This window comes from Mauremys reevesii, linkage group 12, assembly GCF_016161935.1.
Source record: "Mauremys reevesii isolate NIE-2019 linkage group 12, ASM1616193v1, whole genome shotgun sequence".
Classification (NCBI taxonomy): Eukaryota; Metazoa; Chordata; order Testudines; family Geoemydidae; genus Mauremys; species Mauremys reevesii.
Genome location: NC_052634.1, coordinates 39,671,349 through 39,697,883, shown reverse-complemented (window position 1 = coordinate 39,697,883; position 26,535 = coordinate 39,671,349). Strand labels below are relative to the sequence as shown.

Genomic DNA, 26,535 nt, shown 5'->3' with positions numbered 1-26,535 from the left:
GGCCTAAAAAGGAGAGGGTGGGAGGTATTTGGAGGCAGGAGCTAGAAGATTGGGGAGAAATTGTGGGGAGAGGAGCCAGAAGAAAAGGAGGATGGGAGGTATTTGGGGGGTCTAGATGAGGGCTGGGAGCTATTGGGGCAAGGGGAAGAAGAGGGGAGGATGGGAGGTATTTGGGGAGGGCTTGAAGGGTGGGAGGTATTTGGGTCTGGGAGGCTGGAAGAGGAAAGGAGTGCAAAGTATTGGGGCAGGGGTAGAAGAGGGGCAGGGGAGATATTTGGGGGCAAGGATAGAAGGGGCGGGAGGTATTTGGGAGGTGGGGTTCGAAGGGGAGGTATTGGGGGCAGGGGTACAAGAGGAGGGAGGTTGGGAGGTATTTGAGGGGGGGGGCTAGATGAGGGTGGGAGATATTTGGGGAGGTGCAGGGGTAGAAGGTGGGAGGTATTTTGAGGGGTAGAAGGAGGTTTAAGGCATTTGGGGAGGAGGAGGGTATTTGGGGGTGGGGTGTAGAAAAGGGGTGGGAAGCATTTGGGGAGGGCAGGGGCTATTTGGGGGCAAGGTGTAGAGGGGAGGTATTTGGGGCGGGTGATATTTGGGGGCATGGGTAGAAGGGGTTGAAGGCATTCGTGGAGGAGCTCAGGGGAATTGGGGAGGAAGCAGAAGAGGGGATGGGTGGCATTGGGGAGGGAGCTCAGAGGGGTGTTTGGGGGCGGGGGCAGAAGAGGGGATGGGCGGCATCGGGGAGGAGCTCTGGGGTGTTTGGGGCAGGGGGCAGAAGAGGGGATGGGCGGCAGTGGGGAGAGGGAGCTCAGGGAGTGTTTGGGGCAGGGGGCAAAAGAAGGGGATGGGTGGCATTGGGGAGAGGAGCTCGGGGCGGTAGCAGAAGAGGGGATGGGCGGCATTGGGGAGGGGAGCTCAGGGGAGTGGTTGGGGCGGGGGCAGAGAGGGGATGGGCGGCAATGGGGAGAGGAGCTCAGGGGTTGGGGCGGGGGCAGAGAGGGGATGGGCGGCACAGGGGAGCCTGGGGTTGGGGCAGGGGCAGAGAGGGGATGGGCGGCACAGGGGAGGGAGAGCTCAGGGGGTTGGGGGCGGGGCAGAGAGGGGATGGGCGGCACAGGGGAGGGAGAGCTCGGGGAGTGGTTGGGGCGGGGGCAGAGAGGGGATGGGCGGCATTGGGGAGGAGCTCAGGGGTGGTTGGGGCGGGGCAGAGAGGGGATGGGCGGCACTGGGGAGGAGCTCAGGGAGTGGTTGGGGCGGGCAGAGGGGATGGGCGGCATTGGGGAGGAGCTCAGGGAGTGGTTGGGGCGGGGGCAAAGAGGGGGATGGGCAGCACTGGGGAGGGGAGCTCAGGGGCAGGGCAGAGAGGGGATGGGCGGCACTGGGGAGGGGAGCTCGGGGAGTGGTTGGGGCAGGGGCAGAGAGGGGATGGGCGGCATTGGGGAGGAGCTCAGGGAGTGGTTGGGGCAGGGGCAAAGAGGGGATGGGCAGCACTGGGGAGGGGAGCTCAGGGGCAGGGCAGAGAGGGGATGGGCGGCACTGGGGAGGGGAGCTCAGGGGTGTTGGGGCAGGGCAGAGAGGGGATGGGCGGCATTGGGGAGGAGCTCAGGGGGTTGGGGCGGGGGCAGAGAGGGGATGGGCGGCACCGGGGAGGGGAGCTCAGGGGTTGGGGGCGGGGGCAGAGAGGGGATGGGCGGCATTGGGGAGGAGCTCAGGGGTGTTGGGGTGGGGCAGAGGGGATGGGCGGCACTGGGGAGGGGGCACAGAGGGGATGGGCGGCATTGGGGAGGGGAGCCTGGGGAGTGGTTGGGCCGGGGCAAAGAGGGGATGGGCAGCACCGGGAGGGGAGCTCAGGGGTGCTGGGGTTGGGGCAGGGGCAGAGAGGGGATGGGCGGCAGTGGGGAGGAGCTCAGGGGGTGGTCAGGGCAGGGGCAGAGAGGGGATGGGCGGCACCCGGGAGGGAGCTCAGGGAGGTGTTGGGGGCGGGGCAGAGAGGGGATGGGCGGCACCGGGGAGGGGAGCTCAGGGGTGTTGGGGGCAGGGGCAGAGAGGGGATGGGCGGCATTGGGGAGGGAGCTCAGGGGGTGTTGGGGCAGAGAGGGATGGGCGGCATTGGTGGAGGGGAGCTCAGGGGTGGTTGGGATTGGGGGCAGAGAGGGGATGGGCGGCACTGGGAGGAGGCCTGGGGAGTGGTTGGGGCGGGGCAGAGAGGGGATGGGCGGCATTGGGAGGGAGCTCAGGGAGTGGTTGGGGCGGGGGCAAAGAGGGGATGGGCAGCACTGGGGAGGGAGCTCAGGGGCAGGGCAGAGAGGGGGGATGGGCGGCACTGGGGAGAGGAGCTCAGGGGTGTTGGGGCGGGGCAGAGAGGGGATGGGCGGCATTGGGGAGGGGAGCTCAGGGGTTGGGGCAGGGGCAGAGAGGGGATGGGCGGCACCGGGGAGGGAGCTCAGGGGGTTGGGGGCGGGGCAGAGAGGGGATGGGCGGCATTGGGGAGGAGCTCAGGGGTGTTGGGGTGGGGCAGAGAGGGGATGGGCGGCACTGGGGAGGGGGCACAGAGGGGATGGGCGGCATTGGGGAGGGGAGCTCAGGGAGTGGTTGGGCCGGGGGCAAAGAGGGGATGGGCAGCACCGGGGAGGGGAGCTCAGGGGTGTTGGGGTTGGGGCGGGGGCAGAGAGGGGATGGGCGGCAGTGGGGAGGAGCTCAGGGGTGGTCGGGGCGGGGGCAGAGAGGGGATGGGCGGCACCCGGGGAGGGGAGCTCGGGAGGTGTTGGGGCGGGGGCAGAGAGGGGATGGGCGGCACCGGGGAGGAGCTCAGGGTGTTGGGGCAGGGGCAGAGAGGGGATGGGCGGCATTGGGGAGGGAGCTCGGGGGTGTTGGGGCAGAGAGGATGGGCGGCATTGGTGGAGGAGCTCAGGGGGTGGTTGGGATTGGGGGCAGAGAGGGGATGGGGGCATTGGGGAGGGGAGCTCAGGGGGCGGGGCAGAGAGGGGATGGGCGGCACCGGGGAGAGGAACTCAGGGGTGTTTGGGGGCAGGGGCAGAGAGGGGATGGGCGGCAGTGGGGAGAGGAGCTCAGGGAGTGTTTGGGGCGGGGGCAGAAGAGGGGATGGGCGGCATTGGGGAGGGGAGCTCAGGGGTGGTTGGGGCGATAGCAGAAGAGGAGGATGGGTGGCATTGGGAGAGGGAGCTCAGGGGTTGGGGGTGGGGACAGAGAGGGGATGGGCGGCAATGGGGACGGGGAGCTCAGGGGATGATGGGGCGGGGCAGAGAGGGGATGGGCGGCATTGGGGAGGTGGAGCTCAGGGTGTTGGGGGCGGGGCAGAGAGGGGATGGGCGGCATTGGGGAGGTGGAGCTCAGGGGTGTTGGGGGCAGGGCAGAGAGGGGATGGGCGGCATTGGGGAGGGGAGCTCAGGGGTGTTGGGGCGGGGGCAGAGAGGGGATGGGCGGCATTGGGGAGGGAGCTCAGGCTGGTTGGGGGCGGGGCAGAGAGGGGATGGGCGGCATTGGGGAGGGGAGCTCGGGCTGGTTGGGGGCGGGGCAGAGAGGGGATGGGCGGCATTGGGGAGGAGCTGGGCTGGTTGGGGCGGGGCAGAGAGGGGGATGGGCGGCACTGGGGGAGGGGGAGCTCGGGGGGGTGTTTGGGCTGCTCAGGAGCCGCCTCGCGAACGCCTCATGGCCACGTGACGGCCCCTGGGAAGCTCCGCCTCTCCCGAGACAGCCAATAGGAAGAGGAGGCAGAGCCCTGACCAATGGGAGCGCGAGAAGAAACCTGCCCCCCCCCCCGGGGTTTGAGTGCGAGGTTGGGGGCTGCAGTGACCAGACCCCCCCAGCAGGGGGCGCTGCCGGGCGGGGGGTTCACAAGGACACCCGCGATAGCCTGAACCCCCCTCCCAACCCCTGTGTGAGCTCCCGCCCTGCCCCCCCCCAGGCTCCCTGCCTCGTGACCAGCCCCTGAGGTATCCCCAGTCCCCCAGCTGTGTCCCCTGCAGCTTCCTAGCCCCCAGCTCCCCGTGGCACCCCCCCACTTCCTCCCTGCAGCCTGCCCCATTCCCCCGCCCACGTCCCAGCATCACCCCCCGACATCTCTCCAACCCACCTCCCCCATCGCAGCCCCTGCCCCCCAGTGCCCCGGCCCTGCTCCCCGGGGGGCTTGAGAGGCCCCCACCCCCCGGCCGCTCCACTCCCCACAATGGGAAGCTGCTGGCACTGAGGACTGTGGGGCTGGGCTGGGCAGGTGCTGGGGAAAGAGAGAGGAGGGGGCAAGGCTGAGAGGCCCCTCCCGTGTCCCGGGGGGACAGGGGGTCCCACAATTTGGCCAGTGTCACCCTCCCACATACAGAGGAGACGTCCGCTCCCAGCAGGCCGTGCTCCATCTCCACCCCGCTGGGGGGAGCCCCCACGCCACCCGGGCCCCCCAATCCACCAGTGCCCCCCACCCCGCCACCAGCAGCCAAGCTGGGGAACCAGCCCCTTCTCCCCTGCGAGGGCTGCAGGACTCCCTCCCCTGCCTCCCCCCATGCACCCTGGGGGGGGGGAGGGGGGATTTCTTCTCTCCATGGCCCAGATCCCGCCCCCAGCCCTGGGCTGCCCAGACGGGAGCCAGGGGCTGCAGCAGTTGGCTGCTTCCCCAGGGCTACCAAGGAGCTGCCAGGAGAAGGGACGAGATTTTCCACAGCTCTGCAGCCATTCACACTGGTACCCGTCTCACACGGGGGAAACTGAGGCACCAGGGAGGGCGCTATGGCCTGCACCAGCTCAGATTGGGAGTCTGTGGGAGAGCCAGGAACAGAACCCAGGAGTCCTGGCTCCATGGGCAGCTTGGGACTCCTGCATTTGGGGAGGGAGGGTGGGCGGGCCCGGCCTGCAGCCCTGCCCCAAGGCCTGCTCGCGCCCCACCTCCTCCTGCCAAAGCCCCGCCCACACACCCCCTTCAGCCCCACCCACACTCCACCCTCAGGACCCTTTTGTTCCACTCCCCTGACCCCCGTTTGTACCCCGGCCCCTCCCACCACAGCCCCATGGGAACTTGGGAAAGGGCAGAGTGAGGATGGGGCCTTGGGGGGGGGAAGAGGACTCGCGGGAGCAGGGCCTCTGGGTGGAGCACGGGCCAGGTGCCTCCCCTGGGCCCTTACACCCACCGCCCCTGCCTGGATCCCAGCCTCCCCTGCTCTAACCACTAGACCCAGTGGCACTGGGACAATTTGTATAGTGGGAGGTGCTGAGAGCCAGTGAACAAACCTGTAAACCCTGCACAGGATGGAAACCACTTCAAGCTGGGGGGGGCACCACGACTGGCCCCCACTCCATTCCCAGAGCTAGCGGTAGGACCCGGATACCCTGGTTCCCAACCCCCACTCTAACCACTAGTCAGCACTGCCCTGCCAGAGCTGGCGAGAAGAACCAGGAGTCCTGGCTCCCAGCCCAGCTGTGGGTGGAGCAGGACGTACTGGCCATGGGCTCAGCTAGGCATCACTTACCATCAGGCTGGATGGTATCCCAGTGCTGACCTCCAGCCCCACAGCTCTGCTGGTGCCCCTCACTCCCAACCCACAGCCCCCTGGTATCCCAGTGCTGACCTCCAGCCCCACAGCTCTGCTGCTGCCCCTCACTCCCGACCTGCAGCCCTCAGGCTTCCCCCAGCTCTGACAGTGCCCCTCACTCCCTCAGCCCTCTGGGTTCCCCCCAGCTCTGCTGGTGCCCCTCACTCCCAACCCACAGTCCCCTGGGCTTCCCCCACCCCCAGAGCCAGCTTTAGTAAGTGCAGAGCCCAGTTCGAACATTTTTGGCGGGTGCGGAGAACTGGGAATGCTCTTAATGTTTGCTCTGAATACTGTGTTGGTGCCTCAGTGTCCCCTATGCAGTTCTTAAGTATCTAGGAGTTGGAATTAGGGTGTGTGATTGCTGCAAAGGGTCAGTGCACCTAAATGCCTGGCACTTTGTCTCCCAGCAACTGATGGTCTGGACCCCTCCTCTGCAAAGGTGCCAAGTGAAGGTGTTGGAGACAGAGGAAAGGAGCTGAGCAGAGAGGAGGGGCTGGAGGGGGTTTCAGTCTGGAGCTGGCTGGGGACGAGGAGTGAAGTGCAGACATGGGGGTCTGGCTCACTGCCCCCCAGGATGGACCCAGCCGAGGGGTCTGGTTCGCTGTACCTACAAGCTCTGTTTTAGACCCTGTTCCTGTCATCGAATAAACCTCTGTGTTACTGGCTGGCTGAGAGTCACGTCTGACTGCGCAGTGGGGGGGCAGGACCCTGTGGCTTCCCCAGGACCCCGCCTGGGCGGACTCGCTGTGGGAAGCGCATGGAGGGGCCGAGGATGCTGAATGCTCCAAGGAGAGACCCAGGAGGTGAAGCTGTGGGAGCTTCTTGCCCTGGAGACAGTCTTCTCTGAGGGAGAGGAGGCTCCCCAGAGTCCTGCCTGGCTTTGTGGGGAGCAGTTCCAGAGCATCGCCCGGGGACTCTGTGACACCCCTCACTCCCGACCCGTAGCCCCTGCCATCCCAGTCCTGACCTCCAGACTCACAACTCTGCTGGTGCTCCTCACTCCCGACCCGCAGCCCCTGCTATCCCAGTCCTGACCTCCAGACTCACAACTCTGCTGGTGCCCCTCACTCCCGACCCGCAGCCCCCTGTGCTCCCTCCAGCTCTGACGGTGCCCCTCACTCCCAACCTGCAGCCCCCTGCGCTCCCCACTGAGCTCCCCAGTCACTGCGCTGCCGGTGCCCCTCACTCCTGACCCACAGCCCCCTAGGCTTCCCCCAGCTCTGACGGTGCCCCTTGTGACAAAGTGGGGTTTTTTTTGGTGTTTTCCTGTGGTTTGCATGCACAGGGGGTGGGACTCAATGTCCCTGGGTGTTACTTGTTTAACAAGGTGGGGGGAGAGGGAGTTCATTGTTACAGAGGACTGGAGAGGGACTCGGGACCCTGGCCGATGGAGACCCCAGCGACTGGTGACCTGGTGACCCAGCTCAGGAGTCACAGCCGGTTCTGGCCAGTGGGGGACAATGGGCTGTGGGGAGAGGACCCCGGTGCCCTGACCAGCCGGTTCCAGCCAGAGGGGGGCTGAGAGGAGAGAAGACCCAGGCCTGCCTGTGTACGACTCTGTTTACCTGGAGAGAAGCCAATGGACAGAGAGGGCTTGGGGCCAGGGATATCAGAGGCCCAGCTGGGAAGCAGGGAGTCTCGGGGCTGGAGAGGGGAAGCAGGCAGAGCCCCCCTGGCTGCAGGGGGACTGGGATGTGCTGTGCTGAGAGAGGCCAGGCCTGAGGCCCTGAGAGTTTCCTGTGCTGGGTTCAGCTCTCAATAAACCCTCCTGTTTTATGCTGGCTGAGAGTCACTCCGGTCTAGAGAACAGGGGGCATCAACCTCTTCGGGGGTGAGGAGGGCTGGGGGGGCCCACAACAGAGACAGACGTGCTAAGGCTCAGAAAGGTGCGGCTCCAGGAGGTGGGGGGCCTGACCCCAAGAGAGAGGACCCCCCAAGAAGGGCTGTCGCACTGAAAGGGGCACCCCTCATGGACCGCACGGGGCGACGAGTGGGCATGATCTGTGAGTCCGTGACAGTGGGTCCTGCGCTTCCAGGCATTTTCACTAGCCTCAGTGGCTCACTGTGACCCTCCACCTAGCCCTTCTCTCTCTAGGGCCAAGGTTACAGTCTACTGAGCCCTTCTCATCATAGGCTGCAAGGAGATTGGTGAGAGAACTCCCACAGTCTCTGTTCAGCCTCCTGTCCTGACAGGGACCTGACTTCCCCTCCCAGGAGCTGTTCCTGTAGTGGTGGGTTGGGGGGAACCCGGGCCCGCCCTCTACTCCAGGTTCCAGCCCAAGGACCCTAATGGCAGCAGCTGTTGGCAGCCAACCTTTCACTGCCAGAGTTGCTACATTTCCCTGGGCCACTTCCCCACAGCTCTCCTGCTTCTCCCTTCTTCACTCTTACCTTAGGGCTCCTTTAATGATGGGTTTGAGGGTGTCTTCAGTAACCAGCCCTTCAGCCACACTTCCTCTCCTCTAGCTCCCTTGCCAGACTGGAGTGAGCCCTTTTTATAGTATCAGCAGGGCCTTAATTAGAGTCAGGTGGTCACATTAATTGAATGGCCTCTCCTGATTTTTTGCAGGTTAATTAGAGTCAGGTGTTCTCATTAGCCTGGAGCAGCCCCTGCTCTGGTCACTCAGGGAACAGAAAACTCTTTCTCCAGTGGCCAGAAAACCTCCCTTCTGCTGTAGCCAACTGGCCTGGGTCTATCACACTATGTTCAGTCAAGTTAACACAAACCAGGCATAGGAGAGGATTAATCCTAAGGTTGTGTCTATGGAGGGTGTTTCCAAAAGTTTGTTGTTGGAAAGTAGCTGTTTGGCTGTGAATGAAGTTGCTGAATGTCTATCTAATGTCTCAGAAGTGAATCGGGAATTAGATCAAGCAAAGGGAGAGGAGAACAAGGAGATTTTGGAGGTGCCTAGGCAGCCTTGTGAGCTGATGGCTTTGTCTAGTCAGCAGTGTGGGCAGACAGGGATAGTGGAAGATGAGTGTCCCTGTCCCTTACCTGTGTCCTGTGTGGAGAAATGTGATAGTGAAGGGAGGGAATGTGCCTGGGTCTGTCAGGGGTATTGACTTGCCTATGGAGGAAGCGACCTCTGTCTCCAAGCAGTTGTCTGTAAACAGCCCTGTGTGCTGGGACAAGGGAAATGAAATCCCAAGCTGTGTGTCTGGTAAAGAAGAAGGTGTCTCCAGCTTTTCTTTGTCTGTGGAGCAGACAAAAGGTGCCTTTCAGCGTGTGATGGTTGAGAATAGCGCAAGTATCAGAGGGGGAGCAGTGTTAGTCTGGATCTGTAAAAGCAGCAAAGCGTCTTGTGGCACCTTATAAAAGTCTGTTGGTCTATAAGGTGCCACAAGACTCTTTGCTGAGAATAGCTCAGTTGTCTCAGAGTTGGTTGTAAATACATCTAAAGCCCAGGAAGGGAATGGTCCTAAGTTTGTGTCTGCTGGAGAGAATGGCCCTGTGACTAGGTTGCATCCAGTTAGTGTCATAGCAAAATCCCAGAGACCAGACAATTCTGGTGCTTGTAGTTTGCCAGTTGCTAATGTGTGGTTGGAAAAGGGTGTAGTAACTCTGTCTGATCAGGGTGATACCCTAGCCAGGGCACAAGGAGAGCATGAAGGTAATTTAATTGTGTTGACTACTGACAATTTGACAACTTGTAGCAAGAAGGAAAAGATTCCTGAACTTGTGTGTGGCAAAGGGAAGGAGACTGCTCCTAACCTGTTATCTTGTGAATCTCTGAGTTTGCCTGAAAGGGAACTGTGTGGAAATCCGCCTGGTGGGCCAAAGGTGATCATGGATGTGAGTAAAACCCAGAAAGAGTCTGTTGTGGCTCAGGGACGTGTTCCTTTAGAGCAAGCCCTGGGTGAAGAGGGGAAGGGCAGAATTTCTGTGAGGGGTGAATTGTTGCTTAAAGAAGCTGCTAAGAAAAGAAATCCTCATGGTAATCTGTGCAAGCAGTTTGGTACAACTGAAGGATGTGAAAGTGATTTAATCAAGGAAGTTTCAGTTCCTAACAGCCAGAAATTTTCTGTTGTGAATGGATCCACTGACTTTCCTTTTGAGAGATCCAGTGTGGGGAGCTTTGAAAAGGTCTCAGATGGAGTAAGAGCTGTTAAGAAAGTTGAGCAGCCCCATAACCAAGTGGCTGGGTGTGGCCAGCTGGTTGGGAAGACAATGGTGTGACAGGACTGTCTCCATGCTAGTTCTGGGAGTGAGCAGTCTGTGCTTCAGGGTCTGAGGAGAGATTTGGTTACTGGTGTTTCAAAGCAGAGCAGTTTTATGGCCGAACGCTGTAGGGTGCAGGGGAGAGCAAGCCAGCTCTCACCCTCAGACTCTTTGCATTTGTGTGCTATCTCTGTAAAACAGAGTCCAGCCTTGAAATGGGTAGCAGCTGAAAATCTAAAAGCCAGTGTCTGTGTTGATGCAAATTACCTGGCTGGCAGGCTAGCACAGAGAGCCCACCCCATCAGCCAGTGAAGTCTGTTAAAAGAGAAATCAGGGGTTGATCCTGCAGGACAAGGAGGAAAGAGGAAACTGAATTTTGCAAAGGGAAGCCACAGGTTAACCCTAAAATGCCCAAACCCCAATGGTATTGAGCCAAAGGTGTGGTGTGACAAACATGATGGTAGATGGACACTTGCAATGAATTTTTTGTTATTGCTAATGATGGTTTTTGTAACTAATGTGTTGCTATTACCAAGAACTGTAAGAATGTACAATGTGCCCAATCTTTTGGAAAATCCTTTGAACATGTTGAGAGTAATGCATGAAAACACACTTTCTGTTAAAAGGCCTTGTTATACTGATGTTTCACAGTTGATGCCTATAAAGAGTATTGGAACTTTTCACAGGGGAAAAGACATTCCAGACCTGATGTGCTGTATGAAACGGGAAACTGAGGCACACTACCATATTGCTTTCAAGGCTAAATGCCAAGATTCCTGTACTATAAACAACATTAATATCTACATTGGGTTGATATTAGTTGGGTTTCAAACATTGGCAAGAGCTTGTATGGATAAAGTAGCTGTTTTCTTTAGCTCTTGGCAAGATCACATGAAACATACAGGAACCCTGCTGCAAAAGCTAACCAAGTTATACCTTAAGTTTGTAAAGAAATTCAATCATGGTATTAAACATAAGTTGGGTAAACTATTTCTGTTACACAGTGGCATGGCTTCTAACCCAGTACAAGCTGTAATGAGACAGAACTCAGGATGGGGAGGTTTCGGGATGCAGTCAGTGATGTTTGTGTCATCCCTTCCTGCATTGATTTTGCATTGGGGGTGTGACGTTATGAGTGTAATATAATATCTCATTGAAAGGTGACAGGGCCAGAAAGAGTTAATTAACTCACCTCACCCACTGACCTGACCCATGGGTGAACCTTAAGGGCTGGTTAGGAAGATCTGTAAATGAACAGAGCTTTGAAATGCAAGTCGGCATTGTTAGAGGTAGAAGGGGAGATGTTTGGTCTTGTGATGAAAGCAAACAAGTCTTGTCTATTGCTATAGTTGTGATGGAGCAGGGACTGTCTGTGTGGGGGATGGGAGAGCCGGGGAGGACTTTAGGTGAGGGACAGGTGCTCAGCCTCTAACCTGAGCCAGGGAGGGGGACGGGGTCAGCACCTTTGCCCGGAAAGCTGGACAAGGGAAGGGGCCGGCTGGAGGGAGTTCAGTTAGTTCAGGTTTGGTTTGGGGCTGGGTGGTTGGAATTCAGGGAATCCCAAGCTGGGAACTAAACTTCCTGAACCCCAGAAGGACGTGATTGAGGGGTCCTGGCTCTGCCCACAAGCTCTGCTGTAGCCTTCGTTCCTGTTGTCCAATAAACCTTCTGTTTTACTGGCTGGCTGAGAGTCACTGTGAGTCCCAGGAAGAGGGGTGCAGGGCCTGAGTCCCCCACACTCCGTTACAATAGTTTTAATTCAAAGATCAAAAATGGAATATTAACATTTATGATGATACTTGAGTGAAATACTATTATTGTCTCTGTGTCTCTTTGAAGGTTGTGGTAACATGTATCTGAACTGTTTAATGGGTAAATTGCCCTGTTCTAATTGCCAGGATGTCTGGGGGAAGGAGTTAAGATAATTGTTTTCTCAGGCCGAAAGGCTGCTGGAAATGTATAAGAAGCCTGGGACATGATCCTGCTTCATCTCAGATCTGCTTTGGGTTTCAAGAGGAGGAAACCTTAAGCCACAAGGACTGAGATCCCCAGTCACTGACTGGAGCCACCCTGAATATGGACATTGGACTGTAACCTCTTGACCATTTCTAAAAAGAATTTTGGCAACCACAAGCTCACCTCTGCTGTGCATATGAACCTCGAGAATTTCCTTAAACACTCCAGCTTCCCAGCATCACCACCAGCCCCACTCATCCTGGGGATGAAGGGTTATAAATACCAAACTGCAGCCCCCTGCCTGCCCCCCAGCTGCAGCGGTGCCCCTCACTCCTGACCCGCAGACCAAGCTATCCCAGTCCTGAACACCAGACTCACAAGTCTGCTGGTGTCCCTCACTCCCGACCCGCAGCCCCTGCTATCCCAATCATGACCTCCAGACTCCCAGCTCTGCTGGTGCCCCTCACTCCCGATCCGCAGCCCCTGCTATCCCAGTGCTGCTCTCCAGCCTCACAGCTCTGTTGGTGCCCCTCACTCCTAACCCGCAGCCCCCGCTATCCCAGTTCTGATCTACAGACTCACAGCTCTGCTGGTGCCCCTCACTCCTGAGCCGCAGCCCCTGCTATCCCAGTCCTGACCTCCAGACTCACAGCTCTGCTGGTGCCCCTCACTCCCGACCTGCAGCCCCTGCTATCCCAGTCCTGACCTTCAGCCTCACAGTTCTGCTGGTGCCCCTCACTCCTGACACCCAGCCCCCTTGGCTCCCTCCAGCTCTGCTGGTGCCCCTCACTCCCGACGTGCAGCCCCTACTTTCCCAGTCCTGATCTCCAGCCTTACAACTCTGCTGGTGCCCCTCACTCCTGACCTGCAGCCCCTGCTATCCCTGTGCCGCCCTCCAGCCTCACAGCTCTTCTGGTGCCCCTCACTCCCGACCCGCAGCCCCTGCTATCCCAGTCCTGATCTCCAGACTCACAGCTCTGCTGGTGCCCCTCAGTCCCGACCCGCAGTCCCTGCCATCCCAGTCCTGATCTCCAGCCTCACAGCTCTGCTGGTGCCCCTAACTCCTGACCCACAGCCCCCTGGGCTCTCTTTCAGCTCTGACGGTGCCCCTTGTGATGAAGTGTCGGGGTTCCTTGCGTTTTCTGTGTTTTCCAGTGGTTTGCATGCACAGGGGGTGGGACTCAGTGTCCCTGGGTGTTACTGGTTTAACGAGGTGAGGGGAGAGGGAGTTTGTTGTTACAGAGAACCAGAGAGGGACGAGAGACCCCAGCTGAGGGCCTGGAGGATGGAGACCCCGGTGACTGGTGACCTGATGACCCAGAGACCCAGCTCAGGAGTCACAGCTGGTTTTGGGCAGTGGGAGGACAATGGGCTGCGGGGTGACCTGACCCGCCGGTTCCGGCCAGAGGGGACTGAGAGGAGAGGAGACCCAGGCCTTCCTGTTTACGACCCTGTTTACCTGGAGAGAAGACAATGGACAGAGGCGGGGCTTGAGGCCGGGGATATTGGAGGCCCAGCTGGGAAGCAGGGGGGCTCGGGGCTGGCGAGGGGAAGCAGGCAGAGCCCACCTGGCTGCAAGGGGACTGGGATGTGCTGTTATTGTGAGAGGCCAGGCCTGAGGCCCTGAGAGTTTCCTGTGCTGTGTTCAACTCTCAATAAACCCTCCTGTTTTATGCTGGCTGAGAGTCACTCCGGGCTAGAGAACAGGGGGCATCAACCCCTTCGTGGGTGAGGAGGCCCAGGGGGTCCACAGCGCGTGGACTCCCTGAGGGGGCCCACGGCAGAGACAGACGTGCTGAGGCTCAGAGAGGTGCAGCTCCAGAAGGTGGAGGGGCCTGACCCCGAGAGAGAGTGGACCCCCGAGAAGGGCTGTGGCACTGAAAGGGGCACCCCCAGGGACTGCACAGGGCCATGAGTGGGCACGATCTGTGAGTCCATGACAGAAGGGCACCAGCAGAGCTGTGAGTCTGGAGGTCAGGAGTGGGATTGCAGGGGCTGCGGGTCGGGAGTGAGGGGCACCGTCAGAGCTGGAGGGAGCCCAGTGGGCTGCGGGTCGGGAGTGAGGGGCACCGGCAGCGCAGTGACTGGGGAGCTCAGCAGGGAGCCCAGGGGGCTGCGAGTCAGGAGTGAGGGGCACCGGTAGAGCTGGGGGAAGCCCAGGGGGCTGCGTGTCAGGAGTGAGGGGCACCGTCAGAGCTGGAGGAAACCCAGGGGGCTGCGGGTCGGGAGTGAGGGGCACCGTCAGAGCTGGAGGGAACCCAGGGGGCTGCGGGTCGGGAGTGAGGGGCACCAGCAGAGCTGTGAGTCTGGAGGTTAGGACTGGGATAGCAGCGGTTGTCATAGGCGGCAGGTTTGTATAATTTTTGGTGGGGCCCAAAATGGTGGTGCCCCCCCGCTCCCGCCCTGTAAGCCGATATAAAATGAAGCTACAACGCGTCAGTGCCACAAGATTACAAGGGTCAATTAAAAGTGGAAAGTCAGAAGCAGCACTTGCCTACTTCAATATACAGTATTATATTTTGTTGCACCTGTTGTGATGAAGTGGGAATGTTCTTAATATTTTCTCTGAATACTGTGTGGGTGCCTCAGTTTCCCCTGCAAGATGCCAACTGAAGGTGTTGGGGACAAAGAGATCAGGTGGCCTCCTTGTCCAGAAGAGACACAGAGGCCAGAGGAGGAGTGTCAGTTTGGAGCTGGCTGGGGAAATTGGGAGAGACCCAGAACTTGGTTCTGGGCTCCCCACCCCCAAGATGGACCTGACAGAGGGTTCTGTTTTCTGTACCAACAAGCTCTGTTTAAACTGTGTTCCTGTCATCTAATAAACCTTCTGTTTTACTGTCTGGCTGAGAGTCACATCTGACTGCAGAGTTGGGGTGCAGCGACCTCTGGTTGCCCCAGGACCAGCCTGGGCAGACTCACTTTGGAAAGTGCATGACGTGGAAGGGCATGCTGAATGCTCGAGGTCAGACCCAGGAAGGTGTAAGCTTCTTGCCCTGGAGACAGTATGCTCTGAGAGAGGAGGCTCCCCCAGAGTCCTGACTGGCTTTGTATGGAGATGTTCCAAAGCATCACAGCATCCCCTTCCACACCGTGCACTTCCCAGAAGTCCGCACAGGCACTGACACTCCCTCCTCCGGCCTTTGTCTCTTTTCCAGGCATTAGGAGGCCACCTGATCTCTCTGTTCTCCAACACCTTCAGTTGGCACCTTGCAGGGGAAACTGATTTGGGAGAAATGACGTCAGGGCTGCCCAAGCCGAGCTTGAGCACTCCGGAATTGTGAGGTGTTCAAATCTGGAAGGCAGGTGCTGGGGTGGGAGAGGGTTGTGGGCTCCATGGGGGAGCATGGCAGCAACTGTCTGGAGCTGCATGGAGCCAGATACGCTGGTCTGAGTGGCACAGTAAGCAGTTTGGGGGTTGGAGAAGAGGTAGGGAGTTCCGGGGGGCAGTCAAGGGACAAGGAGCAGGGGGAGTTGGATGGGGCAGAGGTTCGAAGGGGCAGTCAGGGGACAGGCAGCAATTGGATAGGCATGGGAGTCTAAGAGGTTTATCAGGGGACAGGTAGGGGTGCGGTCCTGGGGAAGTTGGGTGGGGTCTCAGGAGGGCAGTTGGGGACATGGAGATGGGTGGCTTAGATAGGGGCTGAGGTCCCAAGGGGCAGTTAGGGGCAGGGGTCTCGGGAGGGGGTAATTGGGGAACAAGGACCAGTGGGGCTTAGATAGGGGGTGGAGGTTCTGGGGGGCAGTTGGGGCTGGGGTCTGGGGAGGGGGCAATCAGCGGACAGAGGCTGGGATTCAAAGGGCTCTGGGCTGCTGGCAGCCGCGGGGATCCCAGAGCCCTTTAAATACCAGCCCCGGCTGGGAGTCAGAGGACTCTGGGCTGCCTGCAACCGCAGGGAGCCCAGAGCCTTTTAAATCCCAGCCGGGGCCGGGAATCAGAGGGCTCTGGGCTGCCCGCTGCGGCAGGGAGCCCAGAGCCCTTTAAATCTCAGCCGCTGCTGGGATTTAAAGGGCTCTGGGCTGCCTGCAACCGCGGGGAGCCCGCAGCCCTTAAAAACTCAGCCGTGGCTGGGATTTAAAGGGCTCTGGGCTGCCTGCACCCGCGGGGAGCACAGAGCTTTTAAAATCCCAGCCGCGGCCGGGAATCAGAGGGCTCTGGGCTCCCCGCGCAGCAGGCAGCCCAGAGCCCTCTGATTCCCGGCCGCTGCTGGGATTTAAAGGGCTCTGGGCTGCCTGCTGCGGCGGGCAGCCCAGAGCCTTTTAAATCCCAGTCGCAGCCGGGAATCAGAGGGCTCTGGGCTTTCCGCTGCGGCGGGGAGCCCAGAGCCCTTTAAATCCCAGCCGCAGCCGGGAATCAGAGGGCTCTGGGCTGCCTGCAACCGCCGGGAGCCCAGAGCCTTTTAAATCTCAGCCGCTGCTGGGATTTAAAGGGCTCTGGGCTGCCTGCAACCGCGGGGAGCCCAGAGCCTTTTAAATCCCAGCCGCCGCCGGGAATCAGAGGGCTCTGGGCTTCGCTGCAGCAGGCAGCCCAGAGCCTCTGATTCCCGGCGCGGCTGGGATTTAAAGGGCTCTGGGCTGCCTGCAACCGCTGGAGCCCAGAGCCTTTTAAATCCCAGCCACGGCTGGGATTTAAAGGGCTCTGGGTTGCCTGCAAACGCGGGGAGCCCAGAGCCTTTTAAATCCCAGCCGGCTGGGATTTAAAAGGCTCTGGGCTGCCTGCAAACGCGGGGAGCCCAGAGCCTTTTAAATCCCAGCCGCCGCCGGGAATCAGAGGGCTCTGGGCTGCCTGCAAACGCGGGGAGCCCAGAGCCTTTTAAATCCCAGCCGCCGCCGGGAATCAGAGGGCTCTGGGCTTCCCGCAGCAGCACGCAGCCCAGAGCCCTCTGATTCCCGGCGGCGGCTGGGATTTAAAGGGCTCTGGGCAGCCCTGGCAGCAGCGGCGCGGGGGCGCTCCAAGCAGGGGAGAAAAAACATTGGTGGGGAAGAGCCCCTGCTTGGGATTTATTCATGGGGCTAAAGCCCCAGAGCCCCATATAAGTCGGCGCCTATGGCGGTTGTGGGTTGGGAGTGAGGGGCACCTGCAGCGCAGTGACTGGGGAGCTCAGCGGGGATTCCAGGGGGCTGCGGGTCAGGAGTGAGGGGCACTATCAGAGCTGGAGGAAGCACAGGGGGCTGTGGGTCAGGAGTGAGGGGCACTGGTAGATCTGGGGGAAAGCCAGGGGGCTGCGGGTCAGGAGTGAGGGGCACCAGCAGCGCAGTGACTGGGAAGTTCAGCGGGGAGCCCAGGGGGCTGCGGGTCAGGAGTGAGGGCGTGATGCAGTAGTATCTGTTTGTGTGGGGGATGGGAGAGCAGGGGGTGACTTTAGGTGATGGTCTGTATCTGAGCCTGTAACCTGAGTCAGGCAGGAGGAGTAAACAGCTCTGCTCGGAAAGCTGCACAAAGTGAAGAGAGCCTGCTGGAGAGGGTTTGGGTCAGTTTCGGTTTTGGGGCTGGGTGGTGGAATTCAGGGAATCCCAAGCTGGGATCTATGCTCCCTGAATCTCCATAAGGACCAGATTGAGGGGTCCTGGCTGTGCCCACAAGCTCTGCTGTAGCCTGTGCTCCTGTCTCCAATAAACCTTCTGTTTTACTGACTGGCTGAGAGTCACTGTGAGTCCCAGGAAGAGGGGTGCAGGGCCGGACACCCCCACACTCCGTGACAACTGGTGGCAGTGGCGGGACCTACTGCGTCCCGTGGATGGCACTTCCTGCAGTAAGTGACTGGGGAGCAGTAAAACGAAGGGACGATTGCAGGGGCGATTAACCCCTGGGATGTGTGACCAGTGAGAAGGACTCTGCAGTAACAGGGTCCCCCGGGGGATTGCAGCGAGCAGTCCCAGGGGCGGAGGAGTCTGCGGCTTGACCCTGGCAGAGAGATGGTGACCTCAAGAAGGGCTGGCACACTAGGGGTCTCCCTGGAAACCGTGGGGAGCGGTGAGCACCCAGGCCTGCGAGTGGCCAGCAGGGGATCATCCCGGTGCCATTTCTTCCTGGCCTGCACCTTCCTGCCCCATTCCTCTCCCTCCCCCACCTCTTTCTGTCTCTGTCCTCCCCCTCCCCGCCCAGCGCCTCCTGCACCCCACTGAACAGCTGATCTCTGGCAGGTGGGAGGCGCTGAAGGGGAAGAGGAGGAGCTTGTCAGCAAGGCCTGTAGTGGGGGGGGGGGGGGGAGAGCTGGCTGCCAGTGGGCGCTGAGCACCTATTTTTCCTCTGTTGGTTCTGCAGCCCCGTAGCTCCCATGGAGTCGCTGACTCAGCTCCTTTCGCACTCTAGAGAGAGGAGCAGAACCAGGGCTATGGCTGATCTATGGGGCACCAGGTGAGTGGCAGAGGCTTTAGGTGCTGAGAGTTTGCCCGACACCTCAGGGACACAGTGTGAGGGGGTGTCCCAGGCATCTCCATGAAAGGAGCAGAACAGAATTTACTTGGGGTGGGGAGAGAATTGAGAGTGTCTCAGGGGGTTGTACAGAGGTATTGCCCAGGTGAGAGACTGGCTAAAACACAGGCCTCGCTGTGAGCAGGATTTGAACCTGCGCAGGGGAACCCTATTGGATTTCAACTCCAACATCTTAACCACGCGGCCATCACAGCTGTGAGCACAAAATTGCCCCAATGCCAGAGAAACTGGTAAAGAATCCCAATGCCCAGGTGTGAAGTCATCTGAGCTACAGAATTCTTACCACAAACCTGGCTCCCAAAGCACAGGGGGGATTGGGGGTTTGTTCTCTTTGCTTAGCCATGTGCAGTCGCACAGAGAGCGCGTTTAAAAGTCTCCCCTCCCACAGAGCGGGAAGGGGAAATGATTCTCAACTTGAAGCCTGATGTAGGGTGACCAGACATCCCGATTGTATTGGGACTGTCCCAATATTTGCTTGTTTGTCCCACGTCCCGATCGATGTTTGGTCGGGACACTGGACAAACAAACAATTTTGCCCTCTGCTCCGGCGCACAGGCAGAGCCCGGAGGGACACTCGTCCCCCGACTCCGCCCCCTCCTTTCCCCATTGGATCCCTCCCCAAATCCCCGCCCTGGCCCTGCCCCCAGCCCCTCACTGCCGCATTGGATCCGTCCCCAAATCCCCGCCCTGGCCCTGCCCCCAGCCCCACCCCCTCACTGCCCCATTGGATCCCTCCCCAAATCCCTGCCCTGACCCTGCCTCTTCCCCAAGCAGGCGGCATCCTCCTCCCTCCCAGGTTTGCACACGGGCCATGGCCATGGCCGGGAGTGCAGCATGGAGGCTGCTCCAGCCCTGCAGCCTGCAGGGCAGCGCAGTGGGGCTGGGGGCAGTGCGGAGCGGGCAGGACCCATGTGGGCGGGGGGTGGAGACACACTTGGGGCAGACACGCTCCTGCCGGGAGGGCCCGGGCCCGGCTGCCTGGTTCGCCCCTTGCCCGGGAGCTGCAGGAGGGACCTGGAGTGCGGCTCGGCTGCAGAGCTCAGAGCCCAGGCTGGGCCCAGGAGCGAGGGGATGGGGGAGCTGGGGGTGTATCGGGGGTTGGAGCCGAGAGTTGGGTGGAGATGGGGCTGTGCCACTGCCGCCTGGCGGTGGGGGGGGGGGGAGCCTCCGGCTTTTTTTTTTTTTCTCCACCCCCCGCGTCCCGATATTTCCTCTTTGACATCTGGTCACCCCAGCCTGATGTGAATGAGGATGTCTGGACCAAGGGGCCAGGGACTGGCCTTTGCTAGAGAAACCACTGTCAAGTTTTAGCCAATTAGGACAAGTCAGCAAATAAGAACAACCTCAGGTCTCAGTAACTGCTGCAGGTAGCAAAGTCCTACAGGGAGCAGTTTCTGGCACTACACCTGCGCAGCTCTGCTCCCCGGCTCTTCTCGGGCTCCTGCTCTCTCCTTAGCTCCGCCCCACTCTGGCCCAGGCAGTTCCAGCTCCCACGGAGGATGGGACCCCCTGGCCTGGTGACTCCCTCATTACACTGCCTGGCCTGTCAGTCTGGCTAACTTGGAGCTTTGGCCTCTCCCCATTGCCCAGGGGACTGTCAGTCTCAGGGTCCTGATTTCCCATTGGCCCTTCCCCCCTCTATTGGTGCTGGGAACTAGCCAACCAAACCCCCCCCCCCCACACACACACACACACTAAGTTTTAGTAAAGGGCCAAGAGCCCCTTACACAAACCAGCCCCATGAGGGTCACCACTGTGCAGAGAAGGCAGCATGAACTGGTCCCATGGTGTAATGGGCAGTACTCAGGACTCTGAATCCTGCAATCTGAGTTCAAATCTCAGTGGGACCTTATGTTGGCTTGTGGTAAAGTCCTGGAGCTCCCAGTGCTCAATTTCCCTGTCTCCAGTTGTGCAAGAGCCAGTCTCCCTCCTCCTGCTGGGTGACTCACACCTCCTAGAGCCAGGTCTTTGGCTGGGGTGGCCACAATGGGTTGGGGCTCTAGAACTTGCTACCCTGATGGTTGGGATTCTTGCTGCTTCACCTGATGCCCATGAGTTTGGCCCTGGTGCTTCCTGCCACACTTTTCCTCTGGCCCACATGGTGCTTGAAGAAAGGAGGGTCAGGGCGGGGATTGATAGTCAGGGCTTGGCAGGAGGGAGGAAGAGCCCCAGGCTGGAGCCCCACACACCTTCCCTCCTCCTCTGGGCACCTAGTGCAGAGGCGGCCCAGCTCTGTCTGCTGGACACCTCGGCAGAGTAGGTGAGTTCATGTAAATACAGTCTGGTCCCAAAGCCTCCCCCAACCCTGGCTCATCACTAGCTGTCAGGGGAGAGTCATTCACACCTTGCTTCCAAATCGTCATTTGAAATTCTGAGGTTGGCCAACATTGCCGAAGCCAATGCACCGACATTGTCAGCAAACACAACAGCTGGGTGAGGAAACCCGGCTTTGTCCAGACTTTTCAAACCTATTTTACTTTCTCAGGTACAAGTATTTTTCATACCTTGTATCTGCTTTTAAAGTGTGTGTTAACGTTGCAATTTCCATTCAAATTTGCAACCAGTGACAACATTGGCAGCGCTGCATGTAACTACCTGACCACTGGGGGGTGTTGGGGAAATTCGGGGAAGGGGGTGCACAGCCCCCTGGCTGGGGGGCATATAGGGAATGCCCAGTCTCACTGAATTGAGTCTCCTACTGCAGCACCTCAGTAGGTTACATCAGAGAGGAGCTGCAGTGTGTAGGCAGTGGGATGCCTGTGCCTTTAAGAGCCCAGCCCTGGGAAGCCCATGCTGAGAGGTGCTGCGTGTGGGAGGGGAAATAGAAAAGCCCCTCTGCTCCCCCGACCCTGTTTTTGCAAACACTGGAGTCTCAGCCCCCCGGGGTAACTGTTACCCCTCTGCCCTGCCTGTGCCGGGGTTTAACCCTCTGGCAGCGCCTCCCCCTGGGCTGAACTCCGGCTCCTTCCCCCCTCCCTGACTTTGCCCTTCAGCCCCTCTCCTAACTCTGCCTCCAGCTGCTTGACCCCCCGACCAGTCAATTTCCACCCCCTGCTCAGACCCTGGCCCCCCCCCGCCGCTGAGTTGCCCCCGGTGACCCTCGTGAATCCCTGGAAGAAGTAGGGGGGGGGGGGTCGCAGGCGGGGGGGGGGCGGGGCTGGGCGCCTGGCCCCTGCCTGCCCAATGCTCAAAGCGCCCCACGATCTTGCGGATGTTTGCCGAGTGCTGCAGGGTCACCTGTAGGGAGAGAGAGACGCGGTTAGGAGGTGATGCAGCCAAGGGTGCCTCACCCAACACTGAGATGCAGCCACCTCTGGGGTGAGTTGCACAAGTCAGCAAATGAATCTGGAACAGGAAATGCACTGAAAGGACCAAGGCAGCTGCAGGAGATGGAGAAAACCAGAAAAAGCAGGAGCCCTGGATCCCAGCCCTGCCCCTCCCTCCCTCCCTCTACCCGCTAACCCCCCTCCCCTCCCAAAGTTGGGGGGAGAACCCAGGAGTCCTGGTCCCCAGCATTGCCCACCCCCATATTCCATCCAACAGCTGCCCCCCCCCCCCAATTACAGGGCAGCGCCATGGGGCACACCAGGGCCTGCTTATTTGCACAGGACGGGCAACACCAGTGCCTCGGGGGAGAGATGATGCTAAGGGAGAGGCAGGCAGCAGACACCCCCACGACAGAGAAAGAAGTGCTAGGGGGCACCGTGCTGCAAGGAATGAGGGGGGTTGGCAGGGAATGGGAGGATCTCCCCTCACAGCGGGTGCATCTGTCTCCCCACCCGCAATTCCTCCCCAGCCCTACCCCGGCCCAGGCTAATCCCAGCCCAGCTACCAGGGTTACATTTGGCCTGGATTCCCCAGCTGCTGGGGGAGGGGTGTGGGGCTGGGGAGCATGAGCCTCTACTCCCCCTTCCCCCAACACAGTTGCATGGACACTGACCAAAGGAGCCTGCAGCACTGCTGCCTAGAGGAAACTGAGGCACCAGCCACTGACAGACACATCATGGCTCTCCTCATCCTCATCCTCTTTTCCATATACAACCCGGGGTGGGGGGAAACTCAGAGCAGTTGCATAGTTAACCTGTGGAACTCCTTGCCAGAGGATGTGGTGAAGGCCAAGACTATAACAGGGTTCAAAAAAAGAACTAGATAAATGAACAGAGGACAGGTCCATCAGTGGCTATTAGCCAGGGGGGGCCGGGATAGTGCCTGTAGCCTCTGTTTGCCAGAAGCTGGGAATGGGCAGCAGGGGATGGATCACTTGCTGATTCCCTGCTCTGTTCATTCCCTCTGGGGCACCTGGCACTGGCTGATGGCAGAAGACGGGAGGATACTGGGCTAGATGGACTTTGCGTCTGACCCAGTCTGGCCGTTCTTATGTCTCCCTTGTCGCAGCAGTGACACCCAGTGGGCAGTCAGGGTAATGCACAGAAGGTGTTTTCGTTCGCGCAGCAGTGACACCCAGTGGCCAATCAGGGTAACACACAGAGCATGTTTCCCTTGGAGCAGCAGTGACACCTATGGTCATTCAGGGTAATGCACAGAAGGTGTTTCCCTTGATACAGCAGTGACACCCAGTGGCCAGGTGGCGTAATGCACAGCGTGTGTCTGCCTTCTAGGAGCAGTAACCCCCACGGACCAGTCACGGTAAGGCACAGAGTGTGTTTCCCACCAATCTGGGTAATACACAGAGCATGTTTCCCATGGAGCAGCAGTGACACCCAGTGACCCACAGGTGGCATCAGATTCTTCTCGTTTGGTGGGGGACTGAGGTGGGCTAGACAAAAAAAATTGGAGGGGCTGTGCCCCCCATCACCTGGCCCCACCCTTCACAGGGACCATGCCTCCCATGCCTCTGCTCCTTCTCAGTTAAAGGCCAGGGGTTAAAGCAATACAACCTTTATTAAAATAAAATAGTAAACAGGGTTTACTTTAAATAATCTAAATCTGTCCAAATGTTAGTATTAAATCCAAAGTTCTTAAAGATCCCATCAATAACCAAAGCCAAAATAAAAAATTGAAACCAAAAACAATGCTTAATTTAAAACCCAAACACCAAGAAAAACTTTGTTTTTAAAAATAAAAACTAACAAATACCATAAATTAATAATTTCATCAAAAAGGTGTGCTACAGCAGGATGATAAAATAACATAAATAAGCCTGACCACTAAAACTTCCTATAAAGGAATCGAATCCTTGAATACTGGCCAAATCTGTATAAAATATGCAGAACAATGTCAAAACTGGTGTTGCAGGTCAGCCATTCGAATCCAGCAAATATCAATTAAAAGCTCCATTCCAACTTAAAAAAAACAAACCAACCCAATAAACCAAAATAGTCACAGCCTGAAACAAACCTACACAGAAGCAAAATTAAACAAGTGCCAACATTGGAACAAATGATGTAAATTTCTAATTCTAACTTTTTCTTTCTCCCAGGAGGAAAGTGTTTTGCACCCCAGTAACCAGGCTGTCACTGCAGCTTTCCATTCACTAAATAAGATTTTTACCAAATATAAATGGCCCTCAGATTTCTCTATGAAAAAGTGAAATTGTATCTTTGCACTAATATCCCAAGTGTGCAAGTCCATCTCCTCAGAGCAGCCCCACACCCTGAGACCAGGGGAGAATCCCAACTGGTTTGTGCATTTGTAACCCTGGGGTGTGAAGCTGATGAGAGAAAGGGAAGTGAGCCATCTTGGAGCATTCCGATATCACCTGCTGGGAGCAGAGGGAATTGACTGAGCAACGTTCTGGCTAATTTTCACCTTGTTCTCTGCCAGCAGGTTCAAGGGCGACTTGACCATGGCAGCACCCTATGTACATTTTGGGGCCATTGGGGTGAAATGTGAGTACTTTTGGGGTTGGGACCCACATGAGAAGGGATGTGACAAACTGGAAAGAGTCCAGCGGTGGGCAATAAAAATGATTAGGGGGTTGGGGCACATGACTTACGAGGACCTACAGGCCATATCCTGTATCTTAAGCTAAGGCAAAGTGAGCCTCTCTATAGTGTGACCTTTTACTCAGAAAGGAAAATTGACCTTTATCTTGTTTCTTAAATAGAGAAGTACCCACGCCTGTCTAAGCCCTGGTCTACACTAAGGTCGGGGGTCGAACTAGGGTACACGAATTCAGCTACAGCGTGGCTGAATCGTACCCGAATTACTTACCCATCCAGACGCCGCGAAGCGAACGCTGGCTCAAGGTCGACTCCGGCAACTCCTCCTGCCGCGGTGGAGTACCGGAGTTCGAACTAGTGCTTCCGGGGTTCAAACTATCGCGTCTAGATCAGACGCGATAGTTCGAACTCCGAGCAGTCGAACTTGCCGCGTCGACCCAGCAGGTAAGTGTAAACGTGGCCTAAGACCTTTACCTAGACCAATCGACAATGGAGAATGTCATAAGGGGTTTTTCAGTGTTTATCCACAGAATTAACAGGTACACCACAAGGGAACTTATGTGCATGTCATCAACATGCACAAACATACTAGCCTATGAAGTAAGCATACCCTAATGTTTTGTGGGTAAGGAATGAAATTTGGGCATAGGAGGAAGGATTTCCGGCGCTTGTGCCCTATAAAAGAGGTAACCCACCTCGCTAGAGCACGTCGCTCTATCATTCTGACTAACTTCCTTCACTCTCTCTATCTACTATCAGTAGGCTGTACTTGTTCTTAAACTTTAAGTTTCAAAGTAACTCTGCTAAGCTCGGTTTCCCTAAGTTTTTATTCTTTGTTTATTAGGATTTGATTTTAAGTTTAACTTATTCAAGTAAACCCAAAGTAACATTAGCTTTTTCCAAGCACTGCATCTTTCACTCAAGAATTGAGAAACCTGAACTGCAAGGCTGGTCCTGTGTCTCTTACCACCAGGTTATCAAGGAAGGGTGTGAGTATATTAACCAAACCTTTGTTGCATATAATGCCATATGTATCTTTTGAATAGCAGTAATGCAACTGTAACTTTATAACTCAATTACATTAAATAAAATGTAAGCTAATAAATTAAATTTTCATCATATTTTCCAAATTAATATTATTAGTATACCCTAAATCAGGCTACATGGGACAGAGAGTTGGAGTGCAGGGGGAGGAGAGCACTGGCTAGGGGGTGCAGGCTTTGGGGTGGGGTTGGACTGAGCGGTTCAGGGTGCAGTAGAGGGCTCAATGTTAGGGAAGAGAATTGGGCTGTGAGGGCTCTGGAACAAGGCCAGGAAAAAGAGACTTGAGGCATGCAGGGCCGTCCTTAGGATTTATGGTGCCCTAGGCGAGATTATTAAACTGGTGCCCCTGTGCCTGATCTGCTCTTAGCAACACAAATATAAGCATACAGTATTGGAAAACTTGCCACATTCACGTTATTAAAACCAGTTTAACTTAATGAAGCACACTGTAATGCTGATGCACTAGCACTAAAGAAGTAGCACTATAGAAAAAATTCTGATTTGTCAGAATGATGCAAATAATATAATTTTTTTAATTTGTCTAATTTTTATTGGAAATTTATATGAAGAGGTATTGAACCAAAATTTGTTTTTAATTAAAAGCAATCTTTCTGGCTTTTTTGGCTGCAAAATCAGTTTAATAAGCTGGGTTTCCAAACAGTGGGAAAATATAACCCTAGTTTTACTGCTAGGTAAAGCACAAAGTGACCAAAATGAAGTCAGCACAGCATCATCTCATCTAGATTAAGGTAGCACAGAAATGTTACAGAAGTCCTATTGTGCCTTATTTTGTTTGGAAAGACATTAGCAATAGCAGCACATTCACATGATAAAATAAATGATAAATCACTGCCTCTAAAGTTCCATCAAAAACTGACATTTTCACAGCTGTAGCATGATCTGCTGTACAGATTCTTCACAAGGAAGTGTCCCTGGCCTTTTTAACTCATAATGAATTTACTTTATGAAAGTTGGAGAAAACATTGTGAAAACGTAAAACATTGGCTGCCCAACTTCTGGGCTGGCAAAAGCTATACTGACTCACAGGAAAAAAAAAAGCAGGAGAATCTTAGTACAACATATGGTCAGTCTATACCAGGGGTCAGCAACCTTTCAGAAGTGGTGTGCCAAGTTCACTGTAACTTAAGTTTTCTCATGCCAGTAATACATTTTAACGTTTGTAGAAGGTCTCTCTCTATGTGTATATTATATAAATAAACTATTGTTATTATCTGAGGTCCTGGCCACTGGTCCTGCTCAGGCCACTGCCAGCTGAGTAAGTGGAACCCCAGACCGGCAGCGGCTGAGCGGGACTGGTGGCTGGAACCCTAGACAAGGATCCCAGGCCCTGCTCAGCCCGCTGCTGGTCTGGGGTTCTGACCACCAACTCCTGCCAGCCAGGATCCCGGCCGCCAACCCCCCTCAGCCCACTACCAGCCTGGAATTCTGCTCACCCAGGCTGGCAGGAGGCAGAGTCGGGCCGGCGGCTGGGCTCCTGACTGGCAA

At 57.3% G+C, this 26,535-nt stretch overlaps 2 non-coding genes and 1 pseudogene across 2 annotated transcripts; 2 read left to right on the top strand and 1 right to left on the bottom strand.

Annotated features, from left to right (window-relative positions):
• Positions 1-26,535, top strand: part of LOC120375816 — a 647,258-nt pseudogene that overhangs the window by 515,885 nt on the left and 104,838 nt on the right.
• On the bottom strand, positions 18,195-18,276 carry TRNAS-UGA. Its single transcript has one exon. It is a non-coding gene; the product is annotated as a tRNA-Ser (tRNA).
• Positions 19,861-19,932, top strand: TRNAQ-CUG. Its single transcript has one exon. It is a non-coding gene; the product is annotated as a tRNA-Gln (tRNA).